Source organism: Phyllostomus discolor, chromosome 1 (genome assembly GCF_004126475.2).
Source record: "Phyllostomus discolor isolate MPI-MPIP mPhyDis1 chromosome 1, mPhyDis1.pri.v3, whole genome shotgun sequence".
Taxonomy (NCBI): Eukaryota; Metazoa; Chordata; class Mammalia; order Chiroptera; family Phyllostomidae; genus Phyllostomus; species Phyllostomus discolor.
Genome location: NC_040903.2, coordinates 24,313,661 through 24,330,635, shown reverse-complemented (window position 1 = coordinate 24,330,635; position 16,975 = coordinate 24,313,661). Strand labels below are relative to the sequence as shown.

At 37.1% G+C, this 16,975-nt stretch overlaps 1 protein-coding gene and 1 long non-coding RNA gene across 4 annotated transcripts in view; one reads left to right on the top strand and one right to left on the bottom strand.

Annotated features, from left to right (window-relative positions):
- Positions 1-16,975, top strand: part of PDS5A (PDS5 cohesin associated factor A) — a 119,767-nt gene that overhangs the window by 13,139 nt on the left and 89,653 nt on the right. The gene's annotated exons all lie outside the window — the stretch shown is intronic.
- Positions 14,600-15,603, bottom strand: LOC118499254. Its single transcript, XR_004901781.1, has 2 exons — positions 15,553-15,603; positions 14,600-15,467 (listed from the first exon to the last, which is right to left on the bottom strand). It is a non-coding gene; the product is annotated as an uncharacterized LOC118499254 (long non-coding RNA).

The window sequence follows — 16,975 nt, the reverse complement described above, 5'->3', positions numbered from 1 at the left end:
AAAATCAACCAGTTCCGTGAGCTTTCTGATCACCAGTGTTTTGAACTGCGCATCTGATAGATTGGCTAATTCTTGGTCGCTCAAAAGGACGAATCCTGGGGGACTGATCTGCTCTGTTGAAAACATATTTTTTTTTCCCCTGTCTCTCCTTTTTTTTTTTTTTCCGGTCTGGCTGCTCTTGTTACGGTGGGGGGCGGAGCCTTAGGTGTTCACCGGGGCTGGGCACCCCAGTCGCTAGATTGTGACGTTATATGTGGGGGTGGAGTGGGAGCAGGACGGGAGAAAACAATGGCGGTAGTTCCGTTCCCCTGGACTCAGACCCTTGTCTGGGCTTCTGGGCCGCGAGTTCTGCCCTGGTCCACAATTGCTACCCCTCTGGGTCTGCCAGCCGCAGCTTGCGTACTCAGGGATCACCGCTGCCTTCTTGCGCCCCCGGATGGCTTTTGAGCCGATTTTGCGCCAAACCTTCCCCCCGACCTCCGCGCGCCGCCGACCTGAGCCAGCCCCGCGCCCGCCCGGCTTGTCTTCTCCTACCAGTCCGGATGAACGCGTCTACTTCAACTTCTTGGCTGCCTAACTTCCATTCAGATAAATCCTCTGCTGGATCTGGGTGTTATTCTGATAGTAAATTATTGTTGTAAATTATTGTTTTTCTAATCTTGGTTGTACGAGGAGGTACGGTGCGTCTACCTATTCCTCCATCTTGCCCAGTGTTCGAATTTAAATTCTTTTGTCTGAATGGTCATGTTATCTGTTTTATATACAATTTATTTATTTGTTTGTAGTCAATCTATCAACTACTTTCACTAACATATAATCATTGGTTGATGTTTTTATTGTAAAAACATGATGTAAAGTTTATTACCTCAGCCATTTTAAGTAGTGTCAACTATGCACATTTTAGTGACAAGAGATATCTAGAACCTTGTAAAACTGAAACTCTATAAACATTGAACAATTCCCTCTTTTTCCCTCCCAGCCCCTGGCAACTACCAGTCTACCTTCTAAGAGTTTGCCTATGTTAGATCCCCTCATATAAGTGGAATCATATGGTATTTGTCTTTTTCTGAGTGGCTTATTTTTCTTAGCATAATGTCCTTAAGACATCTCCATGTCATAAACATATGACAGGATTTCCTTCCCTTTTTTAAGGCTGTATAATATTACATCGTGTGTGTGTGTACCACATTTTCTTTATTGGTCAGTCCATTGATGGACTTTCAGGTAGCTTTCACCTCTTAACTATTGTAAATAATACCTCAGTGAACATGGATGTGCATACATATCTCAGATCCTATTTTCAGTTCTCTTGCATGTATATATAGAGATAAATATAGGTATAGGTATATAGATATATATGGATATGTATACACATATACATATCCGGACTGTATATTTCTGGGACTGCTGGATCATATGATAATTCTATTTTTAATTTTCTAAAGATCCACCTTAATTGGGTTTCCAGACCCAATTCCACAGTGGCGTGGGGCTCTTCCCCCACACCAACAAACAGTTCTCAGATACCAGCAGGTTGTCCCAGAATGCAGCTTAGTTCTGACACTATCTACGCAGAGGAAGCATCATATTCTACAGGTTAAGGTTTCAGTCCTACAAGACTGTCTCCCCGCCTCCCCAAACATAATTTAGATGCTAGGTTACCTGTGCTTCTGACTGGCCACAGACTGGAAATTCTAGCCATCTCCAACTCATGATGTCAATCACAAGTTGAGGTTGTCATCAGTACCTCTGACCAACTGGCTATAAAGCAGTGGTTCCTACAACCTCCTTCTTGGATTTAAGTTGCTAGAATGGCCCACAGAACTCAGAGAAACATGTTACTTACTAGATCACTGGTTTATTGTAGAAGGATATAACTTGGGAACAGCTAGATGGAAGAGATGCATAGGGCAAGGTATGTGGGAAGGAGTATGGAACTTCTTTCTTTCTCCAGGGGCACCACTCTCCCCTCCATCTCCATGGATTCACCAACCCAGAAGCTCTGTGAACCCCTCCCCCTGTTTTTTATGGAGGCTCTGCTACATAGGCAAGATTGATAAAAATCAACCATTCATGATTGAATCAACCTCTAGCCTCTCTCCCCTATATGAAGGTGGGGATGGATGAGACTGAAAATTACAACTTCTAACTATATGGTTGGTTTTATTAGCAACTAGCCCTCATCTTTGGGTGCTCTCAAAAAGTCACCTCATTAACATAATGAAAGATAACCTTTCCTGGAGCTGTGAGCCAGGAATTGTGGGCCAAAACCAAATATATATTTCTTTTTTCTTTTCTTTTCTCTCCTTTTTTTTTTTAGTTTCCTGCCCAAGTTCTGTTTTTATTTCTGTTTTATTCATTAGGCTATTACAGTTGCCCCCCTCCACCCAGCACCCCCAACTCCCTTCAGTGATCCCACCTCCTTTGTTCATGTCCCTGGGTCATGCATATAAGTTCTTCGGCAACTCCATCTCCTATACTGTTCTTAACATGCCCCTGCCTATTTATGCTACAACTACCAGTTTGTATTTCTTAGTCTCTTCACCTTTTCCTCCATTCCTTTAGACTGCCTCCCCACTGGCCACCATGCCAATGTTCTCCATATCTATGTTTCTGTTTCTGTTCTGCTTGTTTGCTTAGTTTTTTAGATTCAATTGTTGATAGTTATATATTTATTGCCATTTTTATTGTTCATAGTTTTGATGTTTTTTTTTTCTTCAGTAAGTTCCTTTAACATTTCATATAATAATGGTTTGGTGATGATGAACTCCTTTAGCTTTACCTTGTCTAGGAAGCACTTTCAATTCTAAATGATAGTTTTGCTAGATAGAGTAATCTAGGTTGTAGGTCCTTGCTTTTCATCATTTGAATACTTCTTGCCAGTCCCTTCTAGCCTGCAAAGTTTCTTTTGTGAAATCAGCTGACAGTCTTATGGGAATTCCTTTGTAGGTAATAATCTGCTTTTCTCCTGCTGCTTCTAAGATTCTCTCTTTATCTTTAACCTTTGGCATTTTAATTATGATGCGTCTTGGAGTGGTCCTCTTTGCATCCACCTTGTTTGGCACTCTCTGTGCTTCCTAGACTTGCATGTCTATTTCCTTCACCAACTTAGGAAGTTTTCTTTCATTATTTTTTCAAATAAACTTCCAATTTCTTGCTTTTTCTTTTCTCCTTCTGGCACCTTTATGATGTAAATGTTGAAATCTTGAAGTTATCCCAGAAGCCCCTTACACTACCTTTGGTTTTTGGATTCTTTTTCTTGCTGTACTGTTTGGATGTCTTTTTCTTCCTTATATTCCAAATCATTGATTTGATTCTTGGCTTCATCCATTTTGCTGTTGATTTCCTGTAAATTGTTCTTTATTTCACTTAGTGTCTTCTCCATTCCTGATTGGGTCATTTTTATGCTTTTGAAATACCCACTGAGTTCCTTGAGTATCTTTATAACCAGTGTTTTGGACTCTGCGTCTGATAGATTGCTTATCCATTTTATTTCATTCTTTTCCTGGAGGTTTGTTCTTGTTCTTTCATTTGGGCCATATTTTTTTGACTCCTCATTTTGGCAGCTTCTCTGTGTTTGTTTCTATGTATTAAGTAAAGCTGCTTTTACTCAGTGTCTTGGTAGTATGGCCTAATGTAGTAGAGTCCTGTAGCGCCCAGTGGCACAGCATCCCCTATCACCCAAACTTGGTACTTAAGGTGCACCCTGTATGTGGGCTGGGCACTTCCTGCTCTTGTAGATGAGTCTTAATGGCTGTCAGCAGGTCAATAGGAGGGATTTACCCAGCCCAGACAGCTGGTAGAAGTAGCTGTGACCCCTATCCAGCAACCACCTCCCTCCATGGCTTGTGGAGGTGTTTGGGTGGTGCTCTGACATGGTCTGTAACTGTCCACTGGGTGTGCAGGTTCTGGGGTTTCCCAGGTGGTGCAGGCCAAGGTCAGCCCCCAACTGTGTTCTGTCTGGGGCCCCTTGTCATAAACTGTAAAACATTCTGTAGATGGTTGCTACTAGTGCCAGGCCTGGGCCCACTCAGTGAGAGGTTTAGGGGACTACGCTCAGCTGTTGCCTTTCTGAGCAGGTCTGAAGCCTGCACCTAGCCCAGCCACTGTTACCAGTTTGGGTGTGCCCGTGAGTTGGATGGGGCAGAGCCTCAGGTAATTGTCATGGCAGGGCTTACAGTATGAGCCTGGTTGGTAGAGAATCAGATACAATGCCACCACACTGTGGCTTTGTGGTAGGGAAGGCTCAGAAAAGGTATACTGGTTGCTGTCTGCAGTTCTATCTGGGAGGAACCTGTCCCCCAGCTCTCTTCCTGCTGCCAGACACTTCAGTTCCTTCCCATATGCCACTGGTGCCCTTCAAGGTGCTGCCCTGAAGCTGGAGCCCAGAGGGAGTGTGTCTGAGTACATCCATGTATGGAGGGTCCCACCCGGGAATCCCAGTTTCTTCTTCTGACCTAGTCCCCACCGGTTTTTGCTTCCAGAAATTATGGGGACTTGTTTTCCTGCCCCAGGAACCCTGGACTGGGTGATCTGGTATGGGGCTGGGATCCCTCACTCCCTAGATATCCCTCGATTTTATATCCACCACATGTGGGTTTGGGACAAGCCTGTTCAGTGTCTCCATGTCTCTGCCCCTCCTACCCAGCTGGATGAATGTGGTTTCTTTAATTCCTTAGTTGTTGGACTTCCATTCAGCTCAATTTTCTGATGGTTCTGAGTTATATTTGTTCTGTAGTTTAGCTGTAATTCTGCTGTGGTTGTGCAAGGAGGCAAGCCATGTTACCTACACCTCCATCTTGACTGGAAGTCTAGGTCACTATTCCAAATACATATTTCTTTACAGATCATTATATTCCACCACCACTGCATACTGTTTTCAATAGCAGTTGCATCCTTTCACATTCCCTCCAGTGCACAAAGATTCCAGTTTCTCTACATCCTCACCAATGCTCGTTATTTTCTGTGTTTTTGATAATAGCTGTTCTAACAGGTATGAGGTAATATCTCATTGCAGTTTGGATTTGCATTTTTCTGACGGTGAGCAATGTTGAGTATCTTTTTATGCTTGTTGGCTGTTTATCTTTGGAAAAATGTCTGTTTAAGTCCTTTGTTCATTTTTAGATCAGGTTATTTTTGAGTTATAAGAATATTTGTATCTAGTGGTAGGGGTTACTTTTCAATTATTTTTAATTTTATATGGTTCAAGAATAAGAACTATACAAATGTATAGTTTTCATATGTCTTACTCCCATCTTATTCCTTCTACTCCATTTCCCCATACCCAGCCACTATAAATAATCATTTTCTTTAGTTTCTGGTTTATCCTTTCTGTGTTGTCTTCGTTCTTACTCAGAAGATAGACTACTACATATGTATCTTGGAAATCATATCTGGAAATCTTTTTTATTCTTTTTCATGGTTTCATAGTATTCCATATATAGATGTACCAAGTAGTTTATTCAGCTAGTCTCTCATTGTTGCATCTGAGATCGTTTCCACTGTTTTGCTATTACAAATAATGCTAAAGTGAATAACTTTTTCCGCATCTTGTTTTGTATTTGTGTAGGTGTATCTTTAGGGTAAATTCCTAAGAGTGGGATTGTTGGGTGAAAGGGTAAATCTGAATGATTTTGTTAGAGATGGCCAAATTCCCCCTCTGTGGGGATTGTACCATTTTGTGCGTCCGCCAGTGTTTATAAGAATGCCCAGCTTCTTAATAATGTATTTCTTAAAGATTTTATTTATTTTTAGAGAGAGAGGAAGGGAGGGAGAAAGAAAGGAGAAAACATCAATGTGTGGTTGCCTCTCACGTGCCCCCTGCTAGGGACCTGGCCTGCAACCCAAGCATGTGCCCTGACTGGGAATAGAACCAGCAACCCTTTGGTTCACAGGCCAGCACTCAATCTACCGAGAGCCACACCAACCAAAATTTCAATAATGTATTATTAAGCAATACTTTTAAATTAGCAGTCAAACTGGCAAATTTATATGTTGGAAATGAAGCCATTTTATTGCCTCCTAGCAACAAGAGAAATTCTTTATGGGAATGAGTAAATAAACATGTGCCACATTTAAGTTCAGAGGGATAAGAACTCTGTTTAGATTTAAAACTCAAAAGAAATTTAGTGACTTTTTTTTTAGTGTTTAAAGAAATGATAGGGTGGAGATGGAGGCAAATGTTAGTAACAGATGATGTTGAAATAATCGAGCCTCACCCAAGTCTTAATTTAAGACCTTGAGTTAAATAGAAGTTAAGTGAGGGCTTATTAAAAATAATGTATGAAATAGCCCTGGCTGCTGTGGCTCAGTGGACTGGGCGCCAGCCTCTGAACTGAAAGGTCACAGGTTCTATTCCCAGTCAGGGGGGTTGCTGGCCAGGTCCCTAGATGGGAGCGTGCCAGAGGCAAACCAATTGACATCTCTCACACTGATGTTTCTCTCCCTCTCTCCCTTCCTTCCCCTCAAATAAATAAATAAATAAACTTTAAAAAATGTATGAAATAACACTGGCATATAGAATGCCAAAAATACGATTTATTTGCCCTATATCAGAAGTCTGTAGATGTCGAAGGAAAAACTGACTGGTGCTTATACTGGAAGAACATACTTAAGGATATTAATGAACTTTCTTTCTACGAGTTTTTATTTTCAGAATTAAGCGTTTAAGTTAAAAACTACTTTGGATGAGGTAGTTGGCACATGAAAGTGTGTCTATTTTAATTCCCCAGTCAGAAAGATAAAATGTGTGGAGTTTATATATTAAATAAATGCTTAACAAGTTTTTATTTGCTGATGACAAATCAAGAAGTTCCTAGATAACAGTTTCAGTAGGAAGCCAGATACACACATAACAAAGGAATTTACTAAATTAAAAAAAAATTTTGTTATCCTCACCTGAGGACAATTTTTTTTTCACTGCTTTCCAAGAGAGAAAGGTGTTGGGGGAGGAAAGGGAGAGAGAAACAAACATCAATGTGAGAGAGAAACATCAGTTTGCTGCCTTCTTATACACACACTGACTGGGGCTTGAACCTGCAAACCTGTGTATGTGCCCTGGGCGAGAATCAAACCCAAGACCCTTTGGTCTATGGGATGACACTCAAATCAACTGAGCCACACTGCCTAAGTCTGACATTTGGTCTTTTTACATTAAAGCAGAGCTTCCCAACTGGTGTGCTTCTACATAGTTATAGGTGTACCTAAATACAGAGAACCTCAGCCTTTGGAGGTTACAGATATATCATTTCTTAAATACGTGATAGTGTATGCAAAATGGGAACTGCCATAATATGCATTGTTGTTCATGTTATAAAATTATCATTAAGATTAAACATTTAAAATTCTGCCAAAGTAGAGAGCACTATGATTGGTGCTGATAAAGCCAATTCTTAAATAGCATTAGTCCATGGGGGAAACTGGATTTATACTAGACTAGCACTGGAATGGATTTCCATTTATATGAAAAATATTTGAGATTATCATATAATTTATAAGTTAAATGCCAGTTATGCACTAAGGTTGTATCTGTTTCATTGGATAAAGAAATACTAAGAATTTTGATGGTCAAGAAAAGTTTCATGGAGGTGACAGTTGGTCTGGGATTCAAAAACTCAGACTTTGGTAGGCAAATTGGTGGTAAAACATGCCAGACAGATGACTAGCAGGACAAAGACTGAGAGACAGCAACAGGCTTGTGTGTTTGAAGAAAAATGAGTGAAACGGTTTTGCTAAAGCATCTTAAAAGAGAGAAGTTTGGGAGGAAAAAAGAGGACAGTACCTATGAAATTGTTAAAGCTCTTAAATGACAAAGGAAGAAATTTGAATTAAAAGAAAGTCTCTTAGGTATTTGAGCTGAAGAGTGATGTGTCTGAGTATGACCAAACAATTTCTTAAGTATGTGCATACCACCCTTTCTTTGTGATCAGTTTGTGGTGTCTTTTTATCCTTTTGTCCAGACTAGGTAGCATCTTCATTTGAACAGTTATCCATTTCTAAATGATACTGTCTGAATAAATCAGTTAGTTACTGAAAGTTTCATGATATGACTCTAGATGGGAAGACTACAGATGAGTAAAATTGAAAAGCATGGTTAGTAGAATTTTATGTACTAGATTATTATAATATGAATTGGATTTTTATCACATATATTCAGTATGTTTTTCTTTATATAATTTGTGTATTGTTGTTCAAGTATAGTTGTCTCCATTTTCCCCCTGCCCCAACCATCCCTGCCTCCCACCCTCGAACCTACCCTCTTTTTCCATGTGTCCTTTATACATGTTCCTTGATGGCCCTTCCCCTATTTTCCCCCATTATCCCTCTCCCCCAGCCCCTCTGGTTACTATCAGTTTGTTCTTTATTTCAATGTCTCTGGTTATATTTTGCTTGCTTGCTTGTTTTGTTGATTAGGTTCCACTTGTAGGTGAGATAATTTACAATACCCAAGTGCTGGACGCAACCTAAGTGCCCCTCAGTAAATGAGTGGATAACAAAACAATGGTACATTTACACAATGGAATGCTATGCAGCAGAAAGAAAGAAGGAGCTCCTACCCTTCTCAACAGCATGGATGGAACTGGAGAGTTATGCTAAGTGAAATAATCCAGGTGGTGAAAGATAAATACCATATGATCTCACCTATAAGTGGAACCTAATCAGTGTGTGTTTTTCCAAAATTTCCTAGAATTTCTGTGGAGGGAATTCTAAGTAAACTGATACCAAAGTATATTTTGTTAAGTTTAATACTTGAAAATTAAATTCAGTGGTCCTGTAATTTCAGACATTTGTTGAGTTAAATATCCTTCATCTAGCCACTATAAACTAAGTAGAGATGAGTTCTTCATCTGCAAAAAGAAAATCATTGATTTAAAATGTTTAACCTGAGATTCATAAGGATTGATTCAGTGTATATAAGGAGACTACTTCGTTTCTGGGAGAAGTTTAGAAAATTATTTTCTTCTCAAACCATCTACCTAAATAGCTTTGAAGAAAGTAGTAAAAATCATCAGGCAGTAATAAAATAAAATTGGTTTTAGATCTCTTGGGAGTGATATTATATAATTTGGTCTCCTATATTCAGTTCCATCCTTTAATTGATATTTTACCAGATTTTTTTGGATTATAATTAAGTCCTTAAATGAAAAAGAAAGAAATTTGAATTAAAAAAAAAAATAGCCCAGGCATTTGAGCTGAAGAGTGTTATATCTAAACATGGTTTAAACTCCTTCCAGAAACAAAGTGGTGTCCTTATATAACTGCTGCTGTCTCAATTGTTCTTTATGTCCTTCTCTACTTTCTTATTTATTGTTCCATTGTTAATGCTTTTATTTTTTTTTTACTAGATGCTAATTTTTTAGAGCAGTACACGTCACAGCAAAATTGAGTGGGAAGTACAGAGTTCCCAACAACTCCCTGCCTTTCCACCCTTGCCCTGCCTCTGGTGTCAACACTTCACATCCATTACCAGAGTAATGTATTTCAATCCATGGGCCAACATGAACGTGTCATCATCACCCAAAGTTTATATTGCCATTTTTTAAATACAATTTAATTTTTTATTTATATTGTAAATGTATTGATTTTCATGAAACAATATAGTGAGTATATCCATGTCATTAAGTAATCCTTTAAAACTTTTATTTGTTTTAAAATATTATTTTTTAAAGCAGCTTTAGTTTCATAACAAATTTGAGGGGAAAATATTGACATTTCAAAGATATGTACTCCTTTTCCCCATATATGCATGGCCTCCGCATTATTAATGTCACTCTTCAGAATGGTATGTTTGTTGCCACCGATGAACCTACATTGACACATGATAATCACCCAAAGTCCATAGTTTACATTAGGGTTAACTCTTGGTATGTACTCCGTGGGTTTGGACAAATAATTACACAGAGTACTTTCACTGCCCTAAAAATCATCTGTGTTCTGCGTATTTATCCCTCCCCACATCCTATACTATATTTTTTAGCATGGAAGAGCCCAAATGTTTATTATTTACATATTGCTCATGTTTTCTAGCAAAGTTAGATTTATTGTCCTCTTAATATTCCAAATTTTGACTTTTCTTGTTTGGCTAAGGTAGAGCACTATGTGCCAAATTTACTTATTTTAGGTGGGTGCAGGAGATTTGCATCCACCTAAAATGGAAAATCTTGAAGATAATCAGCATGCTCTGATCTAGATGAGTGGTTCTAAGATTTTGAGAGTTCTTAAATATCAACTGGTACTTTTGTTAAGAATCAGATACCTGTTAATCTTCCCCTCCCCTAAACAAATGTAATTTGGGAGTGGGTTCAATTTCTACATTTTCCCCTGCATTTTAAATAAGTCCTTTAGGTGATCTTGATACAAAAAATATGCACTGAGTATCCCAGAAATATATTTTACTTTCCCTGCTGCTAAATTTCATATTAACTATTCTCAAAAATTTTGCCTGAAAAGGATTTCTAAAATTAGTTATAGGATGTTTTATTTTAAGTTAAAATTTTTCCCAGAAACAAATATTCCCTTATTATTTTAAATTTAGCTTTATTCTGAAAACATTTGAGTTTATGTGGAAGTCATGGGACTGTGTATACCATGACCTTTTACCTAATCTGGTGGCAATCTATTATTTAGAACCCTATTAATCTACAATTCTATTAGACAGTTTAACTAGTAGTTATAAAAATGTAATTTAACAAAAATAGTCTCTAAAGGTAATAGCTTACAAGTTCATTTGATGGGTTTATTCACTACTGAAATCTAACATTCTGGGTTTCCAGTGAAATCTGATAATATTCTAGTCTTTCTAATTTGTGCTGACTGCTACAAATATAGCATGTTGGAGTTAAAAAAAAAATTGAAGTTGAGCCCTGAAGGTGTGGTTCAGTAGATTAAGTGCCTGCCTGTAAACCAAAGGGCCACTGGTTTGATTGCCTGTCAAGGCACATGCCTGGGTTTCGAGCCAGGTCCCCAGTAGGGAGCATGTGAGAGGCAACCACATATTGATGTTTCTCCCCTTCTCTTCCTCCTTCTCTTTCTCTCTCTCTAAAAGTAAATAAATAAATTCTTTTTTAAAAAGAAGTTGAATTAATAGTTTATATATATTTTACTAATTAGCATTTTACTTTTTCCAAAAAGGAGTGTAGGTAACATTGATCTGTTTTGCATTTGAAATATGGCTCTCTAAAACTAATCATTCTTATTAACAGATGATGTTATTCCTGTGGGATTTCTGAAGCATCCTGTGCCTTTATTACTTATCATTTTACTTTAATTATTTGCAAATGGGCAGTGCTTCAAATATATGATGGTAATTAAATAGAACATTTCAAGGAGTAAATTGCTGTATCCCTTAGTGAGGGAGATTACTTACTTCTCTGGGCACCCTCTATATTACCCCCCTTTTTTGGCCCTGATGTGTCTTTTGTGTTTCTCTTGTATTTTTCTTGTTTGGGTTTCTCTGAGTTTATCTTTCATTATTATTGAAAAGCATTCAACCATTATTTCTTCAAATATTTCTTAACCATTTTTTCTCTCTTTTCCTACTGTGTTTCCAGTCTGTTTGATAATGTTCAACAATTTAATGTATGTAGTTTCCATTTCTGTGCTGAAATTCCCCATTGTTAATGCCTGTTGTCTACCTTTCCCCTATATATTTTAACATTAATTATAGTTGTTTATAGTCCCTCACGATGGCTCAACTTAAGATTTTTTAACTTTACAGTGGTGAAAAGGCAATGTACATTCAGTAGACAGTATAATTTTGAATTTTGATCTTTTCTCAGGCTAGTAATATGCCATAGGATACTTTTATGATGCTGGGCAGCAGCGGCAAGCCACAGCTCCCAGCCACAAAATCACAGAGGGGAAACAACTGATAATGTACAGTGTATGGTTTTGCCAGCATTTTTTAGATATTGTATTATTGTGTTCAAATCCCATCATGTCTATAAAACTCCCATTTATATCTTTTGCTTCTGGGGAGAAGAAACAAAGAGAAGGGAAATTTCTCTTGAGACGAAACTCAAGAAAATTGCCCGGCATGAAGGTGGCAAGTCAGTAAGGCCATCACAGATGAGTCAGGACTTTCACAGTGGATGATCTCAACCATCTTAAAGGATAAGTGAATCAGTGATGCAGTGAAATTGCCAGCATCAATTAAACTCATTTCAATATATGATATTTTCAAATTTACAATGGGCTTATTGTGATATAATCCCATCATAAGTCAAGGAGCATCTGTATGTGTCTGATAGATAGCTTTAGCATTTGAGCCATCTCTGGATCTGTTTCTGTTGATTTATTATCTCTGGACAATGGACCCCCTCAATCCTACCCACCCATTTTTTATTGGATGTTGGATATTATGTATTTTTTTAAAACAGAGACTGAGGTAAACAATACTTATGCACAAAAGTAAACATCTTTCTTTCCTTGTCAGGTTGTTAGTGTGAGGGATTAAATCAGTTCTTATCTGTCTGAACTGGGTTTGCTGTGTATGGGAGAATGAAATTTATATGTAGTGATGAATTGCTATTTGATGAGTTTTTAAATTGTTTTTTATTTTTATTTGATGAGTTAAAAATATTTATTTATATTTAGGGAGAGGGGAAAGGAGGGAGAAAGGGAGAGAAACATCGATGTGCAAGAGAAACATCAGTTGGTTGCCTCTTGCACACCCCTAACTGGAGACCCAGCCTGGTCTCAGGCATGTGCCCTGACTGGGAATCAAATCAGCAAGCTTTTGATCTGCAGACCAGCACTCAATCCACTGAGTCACACCAGCCAGGGCTATTTAATGCATTTTAACAGATGCTTAAATGTTACCATCATTTGTCTGAATATGTCTATCTAACCTTTGTTTTTGAAGGATGTTACTTTTTGGATATAAAATTCTGAGTTGACAATTTTAGTGCTTTAAAGATGTAATTCTCCAGTGTTTCTGATGAGAAGTCAGTGGCAATATAGTAGGTCCTTGAATAACATCTTTTTCTTCGATGTTATTTTGTTATAATGTGGATAAAATGTCATAAGAACTTATTGTTTCTTTTACCAGTTAGCCTGTGGTAAAATTAGTTTTGTTTTATGTCATTTTGTTTAAAGTCATAGAACCTATCAATAGTAAGTAGAACTTAAAACAGTATGTATTTTTGTTCTCTTATATGTAATGTGTCATTTTTTTCCAGCTGCTTTCAAGATATTTTCCTTTTTCTTTCATTTTTCAGCAGTTTTACAGTGATGTCCTAGGGTGTGTGTTTCCCCCATATTTGTCCTCCTTTGGAACCACTGAGCTTCCTGGATTTGTAAATTTGTCTTTCACCAAATTTGGGAGATTTTTGGTCATTGTATCTTAAAGAGATTTTTTTCTGCCTCTTTTCTCTTCCTGGGATACAATTACAAATACATTAGATGTTTTTATGTTTTCTTCAGATCTCTAGAACTCTATAACTTTTTTCAACCATTTGCCTATATGTTCTTCAAATTGGACAATTCCTGTTAGTTTATTTTCAGGTTTACTAACTTTTTCTTCTGATATTTTCAACCACAGGTACAGCCTGAAAAATGTAAAGTTACAGAGAGTGGGAGATCCTATGTGGCATTAGCTGTGTGTGTTCTACATCTTTTTAAAATATATTTTTACATAAAATGAATAAACCTCAAGTGTGACATTCTGTTAATTTTTATATATGTATACACACGTAATCGTTATCCAGGTCATGATGTATAACATTTGTGGCATTCCAGTAGGCGGCCTTATGTTCCCTCTCCAGAGGCAGACACTGTTCTGATTTCTATCAACATACCTTAGTTTGGCCATCAAACTTAATATAAATGGACATACATTTTAACTTCCTTTGCCTATAAGAGTAGAGTTGTTGGGTCATATGGTAACTGTTTAGTCTTTTGAGGAACTGACATACTTTTCCAAAGTGTGTCAAAAGAACATTTTATGTTCTCACCTGTAGCGTATAAGATTTCCAATTTCTCCACATCCTTGACAACACTTGTAATTTTCAGGTTTTTTGATCCTAGCCACTCTACTGGATGTGAAGTAGTATCACATTGTAGTTTTGATATGCGTTTTCCCAGTGACAAATATGTCAGGATTTTTTTCATGAGCTTATGGCCATTTGTATATCTTCTTTGGAGCTATATTTACTCAGATGCCTTGCCCATTTTTATATTGGGTTGTATTTTTAGTATTGAATTGTAAAAGTTCCTTTCATATATTCTAGATACAAGTTCCTTATCAGGTATATGATATGTTTTTTGTTTCATATTTTATTTATTTTTTAGAGAGAGGGGGAGGGAGGGAGAAAGAGAGGGAGAGAAACATTAATGTGTGGTTGCCTCTCGCCTGCCCCCCACTAGGGAGCTGGGCAGCCAGGGCAACCCAGGCGTGTGCCCGGTCTGGGAATCAAACCGGCGACCATATGGTTCACAGGCTGGCACTCAATTCAACACTCAATTCACTGAGCCACACCAGCCAGAGCTCAGATATATATGATTTGTAGAAATTTTCTTGTGTTGTATGGGTTGTCTTTTCATTTTCTTGATGGTATCATTTGAGGTACAAATGTTTTTTATCTTGATGAAGTTCAATATATTTTCTTTTGTCATTTATACTGTAGGTGTCACATCTAAGAAACCATTGCCTAAATTATAGCCACACAGATTTGTGCCTGTTTTGAAGATTTTTAAGTTTTAGCTCTGACATTTAGGTCTGATCTATTTTGATCAAATTGTTTAAAATTGAAATTGATAAAAAATTGTTAATTTTTATAAATGGTATGAGGTAAGGGTCCAAGTTTATTCTTCTGCACATGGATGTCCAGTTGTCTCAGCACCATTTATTATTGTAATGGCTGTTCTTTCCTTAGCACCATTTATAGAAAAGAAAATTGTTTCCCCTTTGGATGGCTTTGTCACCCTTGTAGAAAATTAGCTCACTGTTGATAATATGGGTTTGTTTCTGTATTCTCAACTCTATTTCATTGATTTTAATGTCTATCCTTGTGCCAGAGCCACATTGTTTTTTCCCCACTAGTTTTGAGATATAATTGACATACAGCAGTATATAAGTTTTAGATGTACCACAAAATGATGTCATTTACATATATTGTGAAATGATTACCACAGTAAGTTTGATTAACATCCATTATCTTTTTTTAAAACATCTTTTTCTTGTGGTAAGACCTTTACACTGTCTTAGTTACTGTTGCTTTGTAGTTTTGAAATCAGGAAATGTGAATCCTCCTACTTTGTTCTTATTAGGGTTGTTATAGCTCTTCCATTTGAATTTTAGAATGAGTGTGTCAATTTCTACAAAGAAGTCAGCTTGGATTCTGATGAGGACTGAGCTGAATATTCATTTGGCAACTATTGCCGTCTTAAAATGCTAAGTCTTGCTCCATGAAGATGGAATATTTCTCCATTTATGGAGATCTTTTATTTCTTTCAACACTGTTTTGTAACTGGGGGAGTGGGCAGGGATGGGAGTAAAAGACAGTAAACTATACTGGAACAACAATTAAAAAATAACAAAACACTGTTTTGTACTTTTCAGACTGTAAGTTTTATATGTATGTATTTTGTTAAATTTTCCTAGTTTATTCTTTGATGCTATTATAAATGGAATTGTTTTATTAATTTTATTTTTAGACTGTTCATTCCAAATATTTAGAAATTTGATTGAGTTTTGTATATTGATCTTGTATCCTAGAACTCTGCTAAACTTATTTATTAATCCTAATTGGCTTCAGTGGATTCCTTAGGGGATCATGTAATCTGTGAATAGAGAGATAACTTCTTTTCTGATCTGTTTGTCTTTATTTGCCCAGTTGCCCTGGCTAGAACCTTCAGTATTATGTGAAACAGAAGTGGTGAAAACAGATACTCTAGTCTTGTTCCTACTCTTAGTGGAAAAGATCCAATCTTCCACATTACGTATTATGTTGGCTGTGGATTTTTCACAAATGCCCTTTACTGTGTTGAGAAATTTCCTTTCGGTTCCAAGTTTCTTGAGTATTTTTATCATCAAAGGGTGTTGGATTTTGTGAAATTCTTTTTCTGCATCTATTAAGATCATGTGATTTTTGGTTTTTTATTAATATGTATTACATTAATTGATTTTCTAGTGTTAAACTAACCTGGCATTCTTAACATAAATCCCAATTGGTCATAATGTATAATTCTTTTTATGTGTTACTGGATTTGGTTTGCTAGTATTCTGTTGAAGATTTTTGCATCCATATATATAAGATATACTAATCTATAATTTTCTTGTGATATCTTAGTCTAGTTTTGGAAATAGATGAATATTGGCCTCAGAATGAATTGGACAGGTTTCATTATCTTTTATTTTTTGGAAAAGTTTGGGGGAAATGGGTATCCTTGAAATGTACAGAATTTAGCAGTAAATCTGAATTAAATGTGGGCCTGGGCTTTTCTTTGTGTCTGTAGTCTTCCTTCATAATCCTTTTCAGGTCAGTAGTAACACCCCCTCTTTCATTTCTAAATCTGGTAATTTGAGTCTTCTTTTTTTTTTTTTTTGGTGAATTTAGCTAAAGATTTATTAATTTTTGTTGATGTTTTCAAAGAACCAGCATTTGGTTTTCCGTTTCTCTAGCAGTCATTAAGTTTTTTTGGGCAGAAGTATTTTCTGGCAGCTGATTTAGGGAGCCTTTGCCCAGTTTCACTTCTCTGTCACTGTCTACTATTTCCCATCATCCTCTTTTCATCTTGCCCCTGGGGAATTTCCCTCGACCTACTATTGCTTATCCTCTGGCTCTCACTGCTTGTACCATAATTAATTTCATCTAGCTTTTTCCCCCCACAGATATAAACTTGAGCCCCATTCTCTTTCCCTCTTTCTTTCCCTCTTTTTTCCAAATTCTAATTCATTTAACTTTAAGAAAAGCCCACTGCTTTTCATTGCATTTTTGAGTAAAGACCTTAAATAATGATGATTAGTCATTTTAAG